This window comes from Glycine soja, unplaced genomic scaffold (assembly GCF_004193775.1).
Source record: "Glycine soja cultivar W05 unplaced genomic scaffold, ASM419377v2 tig00027832_1_pilon, whole genome shotgun sequence".
NCBI classification, from domain to species: Eukaryota; Viridiplantae; Streptophyta; class Magnoliopsida; order Fabales; family Fabaceae; genus Glycine; species Glycine soja.
Genome location: NW_021143818.1, coordinates 12,378 through 29,033, shown reverse-complemented (window position 1 = coordinate 29,033; position 16,656 = coordinate 12,378). Strand labels below are relative to the sequence as shown.

The window sequence follows — 16,656 nt, the reverse complement described above, 5'->3', positions numbered from 1 at the left end:
CAGGCCCTTTTTGTTTCCCGCTCTAATGCTTCGACCCTAGTCATGTTGACATCTCTCAGCTCGTCACACTTTTTCCTGACCCTAGTGACTATTGTCTTTATCTTCTCCTTGACCACTCTCATTTTTTTGAGCTCCACTTTCAAAGCTTGCACTTCTTCGCTTTCCTCAAGGACTTTTGCTTCTTTCCCACTTAGGCCTTTTAGCTTCGGGAGCCAAGTTATCCCTTGCGTTCTAGACTTCAACCACTTGTGATAGCCGTCGATGATGCCATTGCTACTTCCCCTAATCTCCTTATCTTTCCCTTCCACTATATTCCACGCTTTACGGATTCTCTGAAGTATCCTCGCATTAGTTTCATTGAAACCTCGCACGATGAAAGGCGATTTGATCTCCTCTGATGGTGCACCTCTCATAGGGTGGCCTAGCTTATGGAGACGATGGAGACCTCCGGCTGCCACGACATAGGAAATTTTTTTGTACCCAAATACATATATAATAATTGCGATTCTGGTAACCGGAGCAAAAGTTATGGCCGTTTGAAGTTTTGACAAACACAAAATTTGCTACTTTTTTGGAACTTTCAAATCTAACCAAACAAAAAGCAATAGTTGTTTTTCCCACAAAATATGGATTGAAAGAAGTTACCACAAAAAAAATTCAGCCAAAAATAACAACCCTAGCTACTGAAACAAAAAATCCCAAATAATTCAACATGGGTGGTCGCTAAAATCCGTTGCTACATGATTTCTACTACTACTCTGTTTTGCCGCAAGCAAAAGTGGTCGCTAAGTCCGTCGCAAAACACCCAAGACTGAAACAGGGGAGGCGCTTAATAGGAAAACTAAAACAGAGCACACACTAAACAAAATACCAGGACATTAAACAACACTAACACACATACTAACACAATACTAACAATTAATCATAAAACACGAAAGGATTAAACACACAACACTAGCTAGCTATTATGAACCTTTGGATACTGCTCCCTGGCAACGGTGCCAAATTTGATCGAGGCCGTACCCGAATCAAATAAACATGAAAATGCAGTAACTAGGAAGTGATCCTAGGTCATTTCCCAATGAGCAATGATAAACCAAATGTTCATAATACACTTGCAATAGCAGTAATAGTAACGATTGGGGGGGTTTGTTTGTTTTGTGATTTAAAGGACAGAACAAGTAAACTGGAATACGAAACTACTAATATTAAAAATGGGTTGTTTCCTCTAATTTAGAAGCCATTCTCTTATCCTGGGTTATGGAGAATTCGTCCCTAACAGTTAACCACTTAATCCAACCCTATTTCAATTTACTAAGCGAAAATCAAGTTAGGGTTGTCAATACATGATTAGGCAACACATACACCAGTTAGCCCTTCTTCCATTAAGCATGAACGCAAGTTAGGCTCAAAGGCAATTAATCGAACACGAAGCGTGCACTGATTAATGTTCACGAATTTGGGTTAACTCGTGAAGAGGAAACTGCCAGGAAGCCACCTTATAAACGAAACCTCAAAGAGAGTTGGGCTTCGTCCTCAAAAGGAATCAACACCAGAAAATCTAGCCTTCCATAGATTCAAACAGAAAACGCAAATGAAACTAAAAGCAGAAACGTAAATGAAGCAGAAACGTAAATGAAAGTAGAAGAAGAAACAAGAACGAAATTGTTATTAGAAGCAGAAAATGGAAAGTTGCATTAATAACGAAACAGTAGTATTCAAGCAGAAAAACGTAAAAACCCTCAACAAAGCTCTGAATAATGAATAACATAACAGAATAGCCCTGCACGAATCCCAAGGCTGCTATTTAAAAAGAGTCACTCAAAGTCACTGGGCCCTATTACAATACTCTAGCTGAAAACGAAATAAACACTAATCCACATAAAATAAAATTGCGAAATTTCCTAATTAGAAATTAACTAAGGTAAGCGCTGCTTTATTTGCCCTCTTCAAGTCCACAACCAAAATCCGGATTAAGCCCAATGTTTCATTAATTCCTGAAATTAGATTAAAAACATCAAATTAGCTAAATGAGCCCAAATAATAAAACTGCCTAATTAATTGACAATTAAGACCAAGTGGTAATTAAAATAGTGCTAAAAGGGTTTAGAAAATAGAAGAAAATGATGGCACATCAAAACCCCCCATACTTAGCCTTTTGCACTCCTAGGCAAAATGAAACAAAGAACAAAATCCAAAGATATCAAAGAGAGACAAACAAAAACATTCACATATTTCTCAATGAACATCAAGGAATGAAAGGAATGGGCAACATCTAACATAAGGAGATCCAAAAAGTCAAGACATTCATGAAAATCATCCAAGCAACCCAATCATGGCAAAATAGTTGATCAGCTCAAGAATGAAAAGTGATAAAGCCTCACAAGATATACACTCTATCTCTCAAGTGTCTAGCTACTATTTACCCTCAAAGCACCCATGAAAACAAACACCACATAAACTTGGCAAGATTCTAAAATTCACAATCAACCCATAAACACAAGCGCATGAGGATCAAAAGGTCTTTTAAGGTTGTAATGGGGCCAAGGACAAGGTATGGAAAAATATGGAATAAGTGGTTGAATCCCAAAGGAATAGAGGAGCAATGGGGAATAAGTTCATATTAAAAAAAATAAGAAAATAAAAAGAAGTAAAGATAAAATTTAAACATAAAGAGTAAAACCAAGAGTCTCATCATTCTTTTGTCATTTAAGATCTTATTCATTCAACTTTATTGCTTTTCTTTTTCTTTTTCGATTTTTTTTATGTACGTAGCCTTTGAGAAACAACATCTCATTCAACATGTCCAACATTTAACCAATATACAATGTACATCAAGTGTGGCCCAAAATACATCATGAAGCATAGCCAACAAAACATGGTATCCAATGAAACAAAAACCCCCACACTTATTCCCAAAACAATTCCAAAGCTCCAAAATTCCTTAAGGATATGGTGATATCATGGTTTTTCATTTAAGGCTTGCAGTGAGCTTCAAAACAAGGAAAGGGAAACAAGGCTCAAAAGGGCTATCTAAGGAATTAATTCAAGGTAAGTCCATTTGGCTAGAAGCTTATGAGAACAAAATTGCCTCAATCATTTCCAAATATGCATGTGAATTAGGAAGCATCAACAAGAATCAAGCCAAGGCTATTGTGCAAGCAATCAATGGGGCAAAACACACCAAATGATTATGATGATGGATGGCTCAAATTCTCACAAAGGTAAGCTCATCACTTTCAAATTGAGCTTTCAAAACTATCATGACATGTAGAGGAGAATCAAGGATTTCAAGTCACAAAATGTCAAGAACTTTTATTGTCAAAACAATTACCCATTTCTTGAACATATCCTATAATTCAAAGAAAAACATGCAAAGTCGTACATGCACACAGAATTGACCCAAAATATTAAACTAGAAATCCGACGAAACTAACAACATTAACAAATTAACACAACTAACAAATTAACAAAACCAACAAAACTAGCAAAACCAAAGAACACTCCCCCCCCCCCCCCATACTTCAACAACACCTTGTCCTCAATGTAGCACAACTAAAAGATTAAAAACAATTAAATCATCAAATAGAATCGGACAAGTGTAATAAAAGCAAAGATGGAGATAGGAAAAGAAAAACTCCCTAAGTCATGGTGGAGGAAGAGTAGGGTGGAGTAAGGAAGTCTCCTCCACCACTACGTCCACTAAAGAAGGGTTCGTGAGGAATTGCTTAAGTCGATGTCCGTTGACCTTGAAGCTCTTGTTTGTGGAGTTGCTTTTGATCTCAACTGTACCATAAGGAAAAACATTAGTAACAACAAAAGGACCAATCCACTTAGACCTCAACTTACCACTCATGAGTCCAAGCCTAGAATTATACAATAACACTTTTTGCCCAACCATGAAGTCCTTCTTAACTATCATGCTATCATGGAACTTCTTGGTCTTTTCTTTATAGAACTTGGCATTCTCGTAGGCTTCTAGGCGGATTTTATCTAACTCACTCAGTTGCAACTTTCTTTCCTCACCAGCTTGATCCATAGAGAAGTTGCAAGTCTTCACTGCCCATTATGCTTTGTGCTCAATTTCCACTGGAAGATGACATGCCTTTCCAAAGACAACCCGATAAGGAGACATTCCTATGGTTGCTTTGTAGGCAGTCCGATGTGCCCAAAGAGCATCATCAAGCCTGGTACTCCAATCTTTCCTACTTGGCTGCACAATCTTCTCTAAAATTCTCTTGATCTCCCTGTTAGAAATTTCTGCCTGTCCATTGGTCTGGGGGTGGTATGGTGTGGATACCCTGTGTACCACCCCGTACTTTTTAAGCAGGGCATGCATTGTTCTGTTGCAAAAATGGGTTCCTTGATCACTAACAATTGCTTTAGGTACTCCAAACCTGCAAAACAGATTAGACCTGACAAAATCTGCAACACCTTTAGTATCATTAGTTCTAGTGGGCTTGGCTTCCACCCATTTTGAAACATAATCAACTGCAAGGAGAATGTAAACATAACCAAAAGAGACAGGAAAAGGGCCCATGAAATCTATACCCCAGACATAAAACACCTCACAGAATAGCATAGGTTGCTGAGGCATTTGTTGTCGCCATGTAAGTGTATTTCCTGCTCTCTGACACTGCTCACAAGTGCTGCAGATCTTCCACGCATCTTTAAAGATGGTGGGCCAATAAAAACCACAATCAAGCACTTTGCGAGCTGTCCTTTGAACACCCAGATGACCTCCCAGTGCAGAAGAATGACAGAACTGCAGGACTGAGTCAGTTTCATGATCTGGAATGCATCGTCTAATTACCTGATCACTGCACAAATTCCACAAGTAGGGGTCATCCCAAATAAAATACTTAGCATCACTTTTAATTTTATCTTTTTGGGCCTTAGATGCTGAAGAAGGAAAAACAGAAGCAACTAAATAATTGGCAATGTTAGCAAACTAGGGAGTAGAAAGAAAGTCAGAAATACTATACAGTATATACAAATGATCATCCGGGAAATCATCCCGAATGGGTGAATCCGCATCCGTTACACGTTCGATCCGACTCAAATGATCAGCAACTAAATTTTGTGCTCCGCTCCTATCACGGATCTCCAAGTCAAACTCTTGGAGCCAGAGCATCCATCGGATCAACCTAGGCTTAGAATCAGCCTTCTTCAACAAGTACTTTAGAGCTGCATGGTCAGTATAAACAATAATGCGGGTACCAAGCAAATAAGATCGAAATTTTTCAAGAGCAAAAACTATGGCTAGAAGCTCCTTCTCAGTAGTAGTATAATTCGCTTGGGCAGCATCTAAAGTCCTAGAAGCATAGTATATCACCCTGGGCAATTTATCAATTTTCTGAGCAAGGACAGCCCCCAATGCATAATTTGATGCATCACACATAAGCTCAAAAGGGGCTATCCAATCGAGTGCCTGGATGATGGGAGTGGTAGTCAGCGCTCTTTTGAGGCAATCAAAAGCCTCTTTGCATCTGTCATTAAAGTCAAACTCCAGCTCCTTTTGCAACAAGTTGGACAGTGGAAGGGCTACTTTGCTAAAATCCCTTATAAAGCGCCTGTAGAATCCTGCATGACCAAGAAAAGATTGCACCTCTCGCACACAAGAGGGGTAAGGCAATTGTAAAATAACCGAAATTTTTGCAGGATCTAATTCAATACCCTTATTGGAAATAATGTGACCTAAAACTATACCTTGCTCAACCATAAAATGACATTTTTCAAAATTTAGAACAAGGTTAGTTTCAATGCATCTATTCAAAACTTTTTCCAAACTATCCAAACAACCATCAAAAGAGGATCCATACACAGTGAAATCATCCATAAACACCTCTTTGCAATTTTCTAAGAAATCACTGAAAATACTAATCATGCACCGTTGGAAGGTACCAGGGGCATTGCATAGGCCGAAAGGCATCCTCCTATAGGCAAAAGTGTCGCAGGGGCAGGTGAATGTGGTCTTTTCCTGATCCTCAGGAGCAATAGTAATTTGCATATAACCAGAAAAACCATCAAGGAAATAGTAGTGAGATTTACCTACCAGGCGTTCAAGCATCTGGTCAATGAATGGCAGGGGAAAATGGTCCTTTTTGGTAACCTGGTTCAGCCTCCTATAGTCCACGCAAACTCTCCAACTGTTCTGCACCCAAGTAGGAATCAGCTCCTCCTTCTCATTTTTATCACTGTGAGGCCGATCTTCTTCGGGACTACCTGGACGGGACTCACCCATTCGCTGTCGGAGATAGGATAAATGATTCCAGCTTGCAAAAGCTTGGTTATCTCCTTCTTCACTACATCAAGAATCACCGGGTTGAGTCTTCTCTGTGGCTGTCTTACTGGTTTAGCTCCATCCTCTAAATTTATTCGATGCATGCATGTGGATGGGCTAATACCAGGAATGTCTGCCAGGGTCCAGCCTATAGCCTTCTTATGCTTCTTGAGAACAGACAACAACTTCTCCTCTTGCTCATCAGCAAAGGAGGCAGATATAATCACTTGAAAACTTTTGCTATCATCCAAGTAAGCGTATTTTAAATTTGATGGCAGAGGCTTCAATTCTGGTGTGGTCGGTTGGATAGTGGTAGAAGAAGATGGTTTCTCAGCCTGTACCTCATAAAGAAAGTTAGAGGTATGTGTACTTCCTGAAACATGGTTAGTCCTATCTGACTCTATAAAATCAATCTCGAGAGGTAAAACACCACCACCAGACATGCAATCAATATCGATTTCAGATTCACTCTCAGCATCAAATTCAGACATATGATCAAGTACAATTTCAGACTCAATGCATGAAGAGTGAGAGGCATGCAGATTAGAATAAAGATCAGTCATGTATTCATCAACAACATGGTCAATTATTTCAGCACGAAATACAGAAAGATCTTCAAATGGGTATTTCATAGCATCCAGAATATTAAAATGAACAGTTATATCACCAAACTCCATGGATAGTGTGCCTGCATATACATCTATCTTAGTTCTAGTAGTTTTCATAAAGGGTCTGTCTAAAATGATGGGAACTGATCCTTGAGAAAATCCATCTTCCATATTCAAAATATAAAAATCAACAGGGAAAATCAGTTCACCAACTCTAACTAAGACATTTCTATGAAACCAACAGGATAGGCAACACTTTTATTAGCTAAATGAATTACCACATCAGTTGACTGCAAGGGACCTAGAGATAGAGAATTAAAAATAGACAGAGGCATAACACTAACAGAAGCTCCTAAATCTAGCATGGCATTGTCAAACTTACTATTCCCTATAATACAAGGTATGCTGAATGTACCTGGATCTTTACATTTTTCAGGAATTTGGGGAACAGATTTACCAATCAATGCGGAGACATTTCTGCCCATGCTAATTCGTTCACTTCCTTTAAGCTTCCGCTTATTAGTGCAAAGCTCCTTCAAGAATTTAGCATATCTTGGAATTTGCTTTATTGCATCCAGCAGAGGTATGTTTACCTCTACTTTTCTAAATGTTTCCAAGATCTCTTTCTCTGCCTCTTCCAATTTTTTGTTGGGAACTGCTCTTGGAGGGAATGGAAGAGGGATGTGCTGCTTCTGCAAATCAGATTTACCAGTGGAAGAAAATTCACCTGCACAGAAATTGTTAGGTAAATTTTTGTCATCACCTTTTTCTGGAGTAGAGTGAAGTTGGACAGGTTCATTTGCAGATGAGAAAGGTGCTACAGGTTGAGGTCCTTGACACTGTTTTCCCGACCTCAATGAAATGGCACTGACATTTTTGGGATTTTGGACAGATTGAGAAGGCAGCTTGTCAGAATTCTGGGACTGTTGTTGATTTAATTGTGTAGCCAATTGTCCCATCTAATTAGTTAAGCTCTGAATAGAGGCTCTGGTCTCTTGTTGAAACTGTATGTTTTGCATAGTCATTTGCCTCACAAGTTCTTCGAGGGAAGGTTGTGGAGGGATGTTGTTGTTGTTGTTGTTGGTTGTTTCTGGGGCCGTTGTTGTTGTTGGATTGGTGGAGGAATGTATGGTCTGCTTGGGCCAGCAGCATTTTGGAAGGAAGGAGCAGGTTGTTGTTGTTGTTGCTGAGGGCTAGACCATCTGAGATTAGGGTGATTCCTCCATCCAGGGTTGTATTTGTTGCTGGAGAGGTCATAATTGTTCTGTTGTGGTTGACTTTTCTGCTGAGGTTGAGGAGGTCTATTGTAAATGTTTGCAGCATAAGCTTCGGGCTGCTCAATTGCTCTAGGTTGCTGCATGGAAGGGCAAAGGTCTGTATGGTGGTCAGCAGAGGAGCACAAACCATAGACCCTTGCGACAGGTACAGATTTCTGGTTCATGGCCAGCTGGGTTACCAATTTAACCAATGCATCCAGTTTTCCTTCAAGCTTCTTAGTTTCAGATGATGCAGCTGAGTTTGTAGCTACCTCATGCACTCCTCTAATGACTATAGCATCATTTCTGCCGCTAAACTGCTGGGAGTTGGAAGCCATCTTCTCAATTAAATTTCTGGCTTCAGCAGGAGTCATGTCTCCAAGGGCTCCACACCACTGGCAGCATTTATCATACTTCTCTCCATATTACTGAGTCCTTCATAAAAATAGAAGCAGCTGCTCCGAAATCTGATGGTGAGGGCAACTGGCACATAGTTTTTTAAATCTCTCCCAGTATTCATACAGGCTCTCTCCACTGAGTTGTCTAATACCTTAGATATCCTTCCTGATGGTTGTGGTCCTGGAAGCAGGGAAAAAATTTTCTAAGAATACTCTCTTAAGGTCATCCCAGCTCATGATGGACCTTGGAGCAAGGTAATACAGCCAGTCCTTTGCCACTCCCTCTAAAGAATGAGGAAAAGCCTTCAGAAATATGTGATCCTCTTGGACATCTGGGGGTTTCATGGTGGAGCAAACAATATGAAATTCCTTCAAATGTTTGTGCGGGTCTTCACCTGCAAGGCCATGCAACTTTGGAAGCAAATGGATCAGTCCAGTTTTAAGAACATATGGGACATCCTCATCAGGGTATTGGATGCACAAGCTTTCGTAGGTGAAATCAGGTGCAGCCATTTCCCTTAGAGTCCTCTCACGGGGTGGAGGTTGTGCCATGTTCTTAGAATGTTCAAAATCAGAATGCTCAGAATCATAATGCTCAAAATTATAATGCTCAAAATCAGGATGTTCAAAATCACCAATAACAGAATGCACATATTCACCAGTAATGGAATGCTCAGGATGATCAAAAGGTATAAAATGATGCCTAACTAATCTATGAAATGTCCTATCTATCTCAGGATCAAAGGGTTGTAAGTAAGATGGATTGCCTCTAGTCATACACTACATTCAGCATGCACAACTAGTTGCCTTGTCATGGAAATAAAGGTGTAGGTTTGAACTACAGCTACCCTCAAATGATATCCAAATGACTTGAAATTTTGTGAGCAACCTTATAAAATGATGAGAAGATAGCACAAAAAATATCAGGCAAAAATTCAAAGTCTAACTATGGAAGCTAAAAAGGGTAGGTTAAGAAAAATAAGTGAATAAAACTTGAAAAATAAAAAACTTTTGACAGAATCACTATTTTTGGATGATGGAGACCTCAGCCGGCTTATGGCCAAATACCACAGCATAGGAAATTTTTTTCTACCCCAAATACATATATAATAATTGCGATTCTGATAACCGGAGCAAAAGTTATGGTCGTTTGAAGTTTTGACAAACACAAAATTTGCTACTTTTTTGGAACTTTCAAATCTGACCAAACAAAAAGTTCTAGCTATTTTTCCCACAAAATATGGATTGAAAGAAGTTACCACAAAAAAATTCAGCCAAAAATAACAACCCTAGCTACTGAAACAAAAAATCCCAAATAATTCAGCATTGGTGGTCGCTAAAATCCGTCGCTACATGATTTCGACTACTACTCTGTTTTACCGCAAGCAAAAGTGGTCGCTAAGTCCGTCGCAAAACACCCAAGACTGAAACAGGGGAGGCGCTTAATAGGAAAACTAAAACAGAACACACACTAAACAAAATACCAGGACATTAAACAACACTAACACACATACTAACACAATACTAAGAATTAAACATAAAACACGAAAGACTTAAACACTAACACAACACTAGCTATTATGAACCTTTGGACACTGCTTCCCGGCAACGGTGCCAAATTTGATCGAGACCGTACCCGAATCAAATAAACATGAAAATGCAGTAACTAGGAAGTGATCCTAGGTCGTTTCCCAACGAGCAATGATAAACCAAATGTTCATAATACACTTGCAGTAGCAGTAATAGTAACGATTGGGGGGGTTTGTTTGTTTTGTGATTTAAAGGACAGAACAAGTAAACTGGAATACGAAACTACTAATATTAAAAATGGGTTGTTTCCTCTGATTCAGAAGCCATTCTCTTATTCTGGGTTATGGAGAATTCGTCCCTAACAGTTAACCACTTAATCCAATCGTATTTCAATTTACTAAGCGAAAATCAACTTAGGATTGTCAATACGTGATTAGGCAACACATACACCAGTTAGCCCTTCTTCCATTAAGCATGAATGCAAGTTAGGCTCAGAGGCAATTAATCGAACACGAAGCGTGCACTGATTAATGTTCACGAATTTGGGTTAACTCGTGAAGGGGAAACTGCCAGGAAGCCACCTTATAAACGAAACCTCAAAGAGAGTTGGGCTTCGTCCTCAAAAGGAATCAACACCAGAAAATCTAGCCTTCCATAGATTCAAACAGAAAACGCAAATGAAACTAAAAGCAGAAACGTAAATGAAAGTAGAAGAAGAAACAAGAACGAAATTGTTATTAGAAGCAGAAAATGGAAAGTTGCATTAATAACGAAACAGTAGCATTCAAGCAGAAAAACGTAAAAACCCTCAACAAAGCTCTGAATAATGAACAACATAACAGAATAGCCCTGCACGAATCCCAAGGCTGCTATTTAAAAAGAGTCACTCAAAGTCACTGGGCCCTATTACAATACTCTGGCCGAAAACGAAATAAACACTAATCCACATAAAATAAAATTGCAAAATTTCCTAATTAGAAATTAACTAAGGTAAGTGCTGCTTTATTTGCCCTCTTCAAGTCCACAACCAAAATCCGGATTAAGCCCAATGTTTCATTAATTCCTGAAATTAGATTAAAAACATCAAATTAGCTAAATGAGCCCAAATAATAAAAATGCCTAATTAATTGACAATTAAAACCAATCGGTAATTAAAATGGTGCTAAAAGGGTTTAGAAAATAGAAGAAAATGATGGCACATCATTGACAAATGCGTTTATCTAGGGACACAAGAGCTCAAAAGACTATCTCTTCTTACCCACCATGCATTGGGTATCATGGTTTGTTTACAGACATTACCATGGTGCCCAATGCATGCAATTAAGAAGGCGATATAGACTTTTCGGCTTCCCGTGATGAAGATGACGAAAACAAATGCACAACATGAGCAATGACACGACATGAGTATGCATGCGGGAAAGTAATGACTATAGACAACAAAGGGCATGTGGTTGGTAGCTCAAAGAGAAACATGCTAAACGAATGAGCATGATAACGCAATGACTTAATGCCAAAATGCCATGTGTGAACATAATAACACGGTAAACATAGGAATGATGTACAAAATCATGACATCATAGAGATATAATGACTAAATCAAGGAAACAAAACATGGTGTGTTTGTTCTATGTCCCTAATTTAGGAACCTAATGGAAGGGATTAAAAGTTTCCTATTTAGTGACAACTCCCAAGGGTGGTCGTACATAACTTTCAAAGGTTTCTAGAGATATCAAACATTGTGGTGGTAGGGACTACTAGTGACAATGTATCATTAAAAGAGGAAAACTCTAGATGAGGCTTCAATGTTATCAAGCGAGTCGGAGACCCAGCATGACCACAGGTCGACCTCCACTTCCTATGTCTTACACAGACTCGGGTATAGGGTCTAATAACTCACCGTGTGTGCAAAGGTGTAGGTATCATGTGTGCATATAACAAACAAATATTTCTAATTATGCATATAATAGGTAGACAGCCACACACCAAACACAAAAGCATAGAAAAAGGGTTATATATATATGGACAAAACAAGACCATAAAAGAGAAAAAGGGAAACTAAATAAAGAAAAGGTCACGATAAGACATTGCATACAGATTAAATGGCTTAACTCTCTAACAAAAACTTCCCCAGTGGAGTCACCAACTGTCGCAACCTACCCTTCAACGGGAGCGCAAGGCGATATAAAAAGGAGCGTCTTCCAAAAAGGAAAATGTGCGGGAGTCGCCTCCAACGTTTATTTGAGGAAAACGTTAGAAAAACCAAACAGAAGTCTGTGGATTTTTGAAAATAAGGATTCGGGAGTTGTTTATGCATGGGTAAGGTATTAGCACCCCACGCGCTCTTCACAAGGGACAACAGCCTTTAATCGAGTGTGCAAAATTGTAACTTCAATATTATTTATTTTCCCTTTTTATATTTTTTATTTTTTTGGGGTCGACAAGGGTGTTGCCCTTGCTCCTACGTATCCTCAGGTGCGATGAGGAATTCAGACCTACGTAGTTCTTTAAAGCGAGAAAGTTGTGTGTTGAGTTGATTTTAGGTTTTTGAAAGATTCATTTTAACTAACAAGAACCAAAAGAGATCGTTAAGGCGTTGGACCTTGAATGATCTCAAGTGACTTTAATGGAGAAAAATTCAGTTACATGTTGATCTTACCTTGGTTTCGTTCATTAACTTTCAATCTCTTTAAAAAGATGATTTACGACATTAATGAACGGTTGAAATTTACTTTACAAGAAGAAAAGCGATTACTGATGGTAGAAGAATGAGATGAAGATGCGCAAAGCAACAAAGAGGACCCCTAAGGGTGCATAGACTGTATCCAAATATTTAAAACAAATACTAACCGGATGACGAACGAAGAACACCGAATGAAGAATGATGTAAAAGTCGATTATGGTCGCAATGTGGTAGCGCCTCGACCTTGTTTTTCTCTTCTTTCTTCTTCTTCTCTTTGATTTCTCTCAAAATCCTCTTAATACTAAATGTTCAACCCCTTCCTCAGTCTCCCTCACACCTATTTATAGTAAAAAAAAGGCACTTGGTGGACTTGAAGCTCGCCTAGGCGAGTTGGTTACTTCAACCTTAAGCCATTTGGGGGGCCAGGAGAGCCAAAGGCTAGCCTGGGCGAGCCAGGGTCTAGAAAAAACCATGAAAAGACCCTTTTGCCCCTCCCTTTTAGTATCTTTCACACCCTTGACCAAAACATCGAATGATCTTTCGTCTTGCGCGGTAACTGGTGTCAAACAGCTCAATTTGGCTAGCAAGAATCAAAATATCCATGAATGATTGTCCTTGGACAAAATTAGGGTCTGACAGAAAATTTTTCCACTCCCAATGTATGCAATCAATAAAACCTAACATACCTGGAAACCCTTGTCCATCTCCAATTTGTAGTAGGCGATTGATGTCATTGTTGTTGGGTCTTCTCAAGTACTCTTGTCCAAATATCTCATTGACACCCTTTACAAATTTTTGTAAGCTTTGGGTTGCAGTGCATTCGCCAATTCTAACGTACTAATCCATACAACAGCAAGTGATCTATATACCAGTATACGAATAGCTGCAGTGCACTTCTATAATGGTGAGAGACTCATTCTACCAACAACATCAGGTCTCATTTGGAAATATTCATCGTGATTACTAAGAGCTTTGACAATTTGAATGAACAGTTTTTGCCGCATTTGGAACCTACATCGGAATTAGTCTCTATGTATGCCATATTTTTTGAGAAGTAGTCATTCATCAATCGTAGATGTCCATCTTCATGATTATGATTAATGGTTGTTCTAGACCTTTTGTGTTGACTGTTGTTGCCTCGTTGTTGATGTATCGCACGTAAGTAGCTCATGATTTTTTCATCACTATTGTCGTCGAGTGTTTCATAAATAATTTGTTTCCAAACTCTGTCAAAGTCATTATTTTGACCTGTTGTATGAATTATTGATTGCATAAAAAAGTGAAAAAATTACTATTTGAAGGATACATACAACAATGAATTAGAATTGAACAGTTAAACAACAAATTATACAACGAATAGTTTCATAACAACTAGTCTTATAACGGTCAAGTTTCACAAATAAAAAAAATTGAACAAATTAAAATATAGTTATAAATTAAAAAAATACAAGCCAAACATGATTCCTAAAAATAAAAATTAAAAGATGGTCACAACAAATTAAAACTACCTAACAAATTAATACTTGATTTCTAGTTTATGCCCAATTATTTTACAAAAGGCTTGATGGTCTTCGAGTTGAGTTTCAGACATTGTAAATGTGTCCTTCATTAGAATGTTGTACTACATCTTTTTCAATTGTTTCTCCCTTAAGGCTGCTAGTTTGGTGTTGAGAACATTTCTTTCCCTCATTGCTTCCTTAACACCAATCAAGTCCACAGGATTGGTAGATGTTCCTACTCTTTCCCCTTACTCTTCCTTTTGGCTACCTTTTGCCCCATTGGACGGACAATTGGAGACGGTGTTCTAGCTCCAGCATCTTTGACTAGTGTTTCTAGATTAGATGACTATGAATACGCCCTAGATGCGGAATTCTTCATCCTTTTAGAGCAATTTTTAGAAAATTGCCAAAATTGCTTCCTTCGTCTTCATTCCAAATAATATATGTATTAAGCATGACATTGTTATTCGTGCAACCACTTTTCATCAATGTTATGACTTGCTTGTAATTTTCTGTGATAAAATTTAACTCAGATTAAGTTTGGAGAATAGAATTGGCAAATGAAAAATGATAATGAAAATTGGGTGTATAAATTTTGTGTGTATTGAACCAATTTATATATTGTTTGTGTGTGTAACAACAAATTTTTTTCCCCAGTTACTGTGATGCTTCTTACTTCCAATTTTTCTTTCTCGTTCTAGTACAACAATGGTCATTATGTTCATAGTAATGGTCATTGTGTACACAGTGCCTGTGTGACATCCTGGAAATTTCTACTCGGAATTTTTGTAAACGGTGCATTTTGAATGGCTATATATATATATATATATATATATATATATATATAAGTATTATTTAGTGTATGTATATAATTATATATTCCTGGTAGAAGTAGGTATTTTGGGGGAAAGATACGTGGGTTAGGCTAATTAAGGAAGAGAAATCCATAACTGGATGGGTATAGGTTAATTCTCAATTAATTAGTCTAAAAATCATCGTTTTGCGTGCAACTTAAAATTTAACAAAACCAACCTCTGAACCACGCTCGGGGTTTCATTCTGAGCATTTTGATATATATATATATATATATATATATATATATATATATATATATATATATATATATATATATATATATATATATATTTATATATTGCTTACTTTCGAAAACTGGCCCCGACGGGTGTAGAGAAACGCGAGGGACTGAAACCAGAGAAATGGTGTCGCAACCTACCCTTCGGCGGGAGGGCGACGCGTGACTCGCGGGATGCGTGTTCCACGAAAGGAATGCGCGCGGAGTCGCCACCAACGTTTATTTGAGGAAAACGTCGGAAAAACTGGAAAAGACGCGATCTACGAACTTTTAAGTGAAAGGTTCGGGTGTTGTATTTACGCACGGGGAAGGTGTTAGCACCCCATACGTTCGTCACAAGGGACGGCAGCCTTTAATCGAATGTGCAAACATGCCTTTGATTTTTACGTTCCCTTTTATGTCCTTATATCCTTTATACCCTTTTTATATTTTTTTCTTTTTTGTGGTCGACAAGGGTGTTTCCCTTTGCTCCTACGTATTCCTCAATTTGGGATGAGAAAATTAGACCTACGTAGTTCTTTCTTATCAAGTGATTCTTTTTACTTAAGTGGTGATCATTTTAAGGCGTTGGACCTTAAAAATGATCCATTTTACTTAGTGAGAAATTGAAATGACAAACTTCAAAAGCCTATTTTTTATGGACGAGCTTGACTAGGCGAGTTGATTTTAGCCTTAGTTTCACATTAGTTATTAATCAATTCGATTAAGAATGAGAAATCCCAAAGAGAAAACGCCCGATTGATTTTCCACTTTATTTTGCTAAAAGATGTCTTTGAGAAAACGCAGAGATACCACTACGGGTACATAGAATGAATCGAAAAGCTTGATTCGAGGTACTTACCCATTGAAGATCGAAGAACGATGAAGAACGAATGAAGAACGTCGAAGAACGGTCGAAACCTTCGCGAAATTCTTCACGGAAAACGTTACGGAAACGTTTCGGAAGCGCCTCGGCTTAGATTTTCTTCACGGAAACAATTTTTCCAAGCAAATTCGAAAGAGAGAGAAGTGCCTAAGGGGCTGAACCCTTTTCTTCTTCACTTCCTCCCTTATTTATAGCAAAATAGGGGAGGTGGTTGCCGCCCAGCTCGCCCAGGCGAGCCAGGTTGCTTCCTCCAGAAGCAACAGCCTTCTGGAGGAATATTCTGGAGGGCCCAAGTGGGCCTGGGTGCTATTTGCACCCCCATTTTTACTAAGTACACCCCCCTCTGCTTTTTTTGGTGATTCTTTTTTCGTAAAGTTACGGAAACTTACGAATTTCGTAACGATACTTGTTTTCTTTCCGTAATGTTACGGAACCTTGCGGATT

At 38.5% G+C, this 16,656-nt stretch overlaps 1 non-coding gene across 1 annotated transcript; it reads left to right on the top strand.

Moving 5' to 3' along the window:
• The first annotated feature begins 8,612 nt into the window (after positions 1–8,612).
• On the top strand, positions 8,613–8,719 carry LOC114404371. Its single transcript, XR_003664942.1, has one exon. It is a non-coding gene; the product is annotated as a small nucleolar RNA R71 (small nucleolar RNA).
• Positions 8,720–16,656: the final 7,937 nt, after the last annotated feature.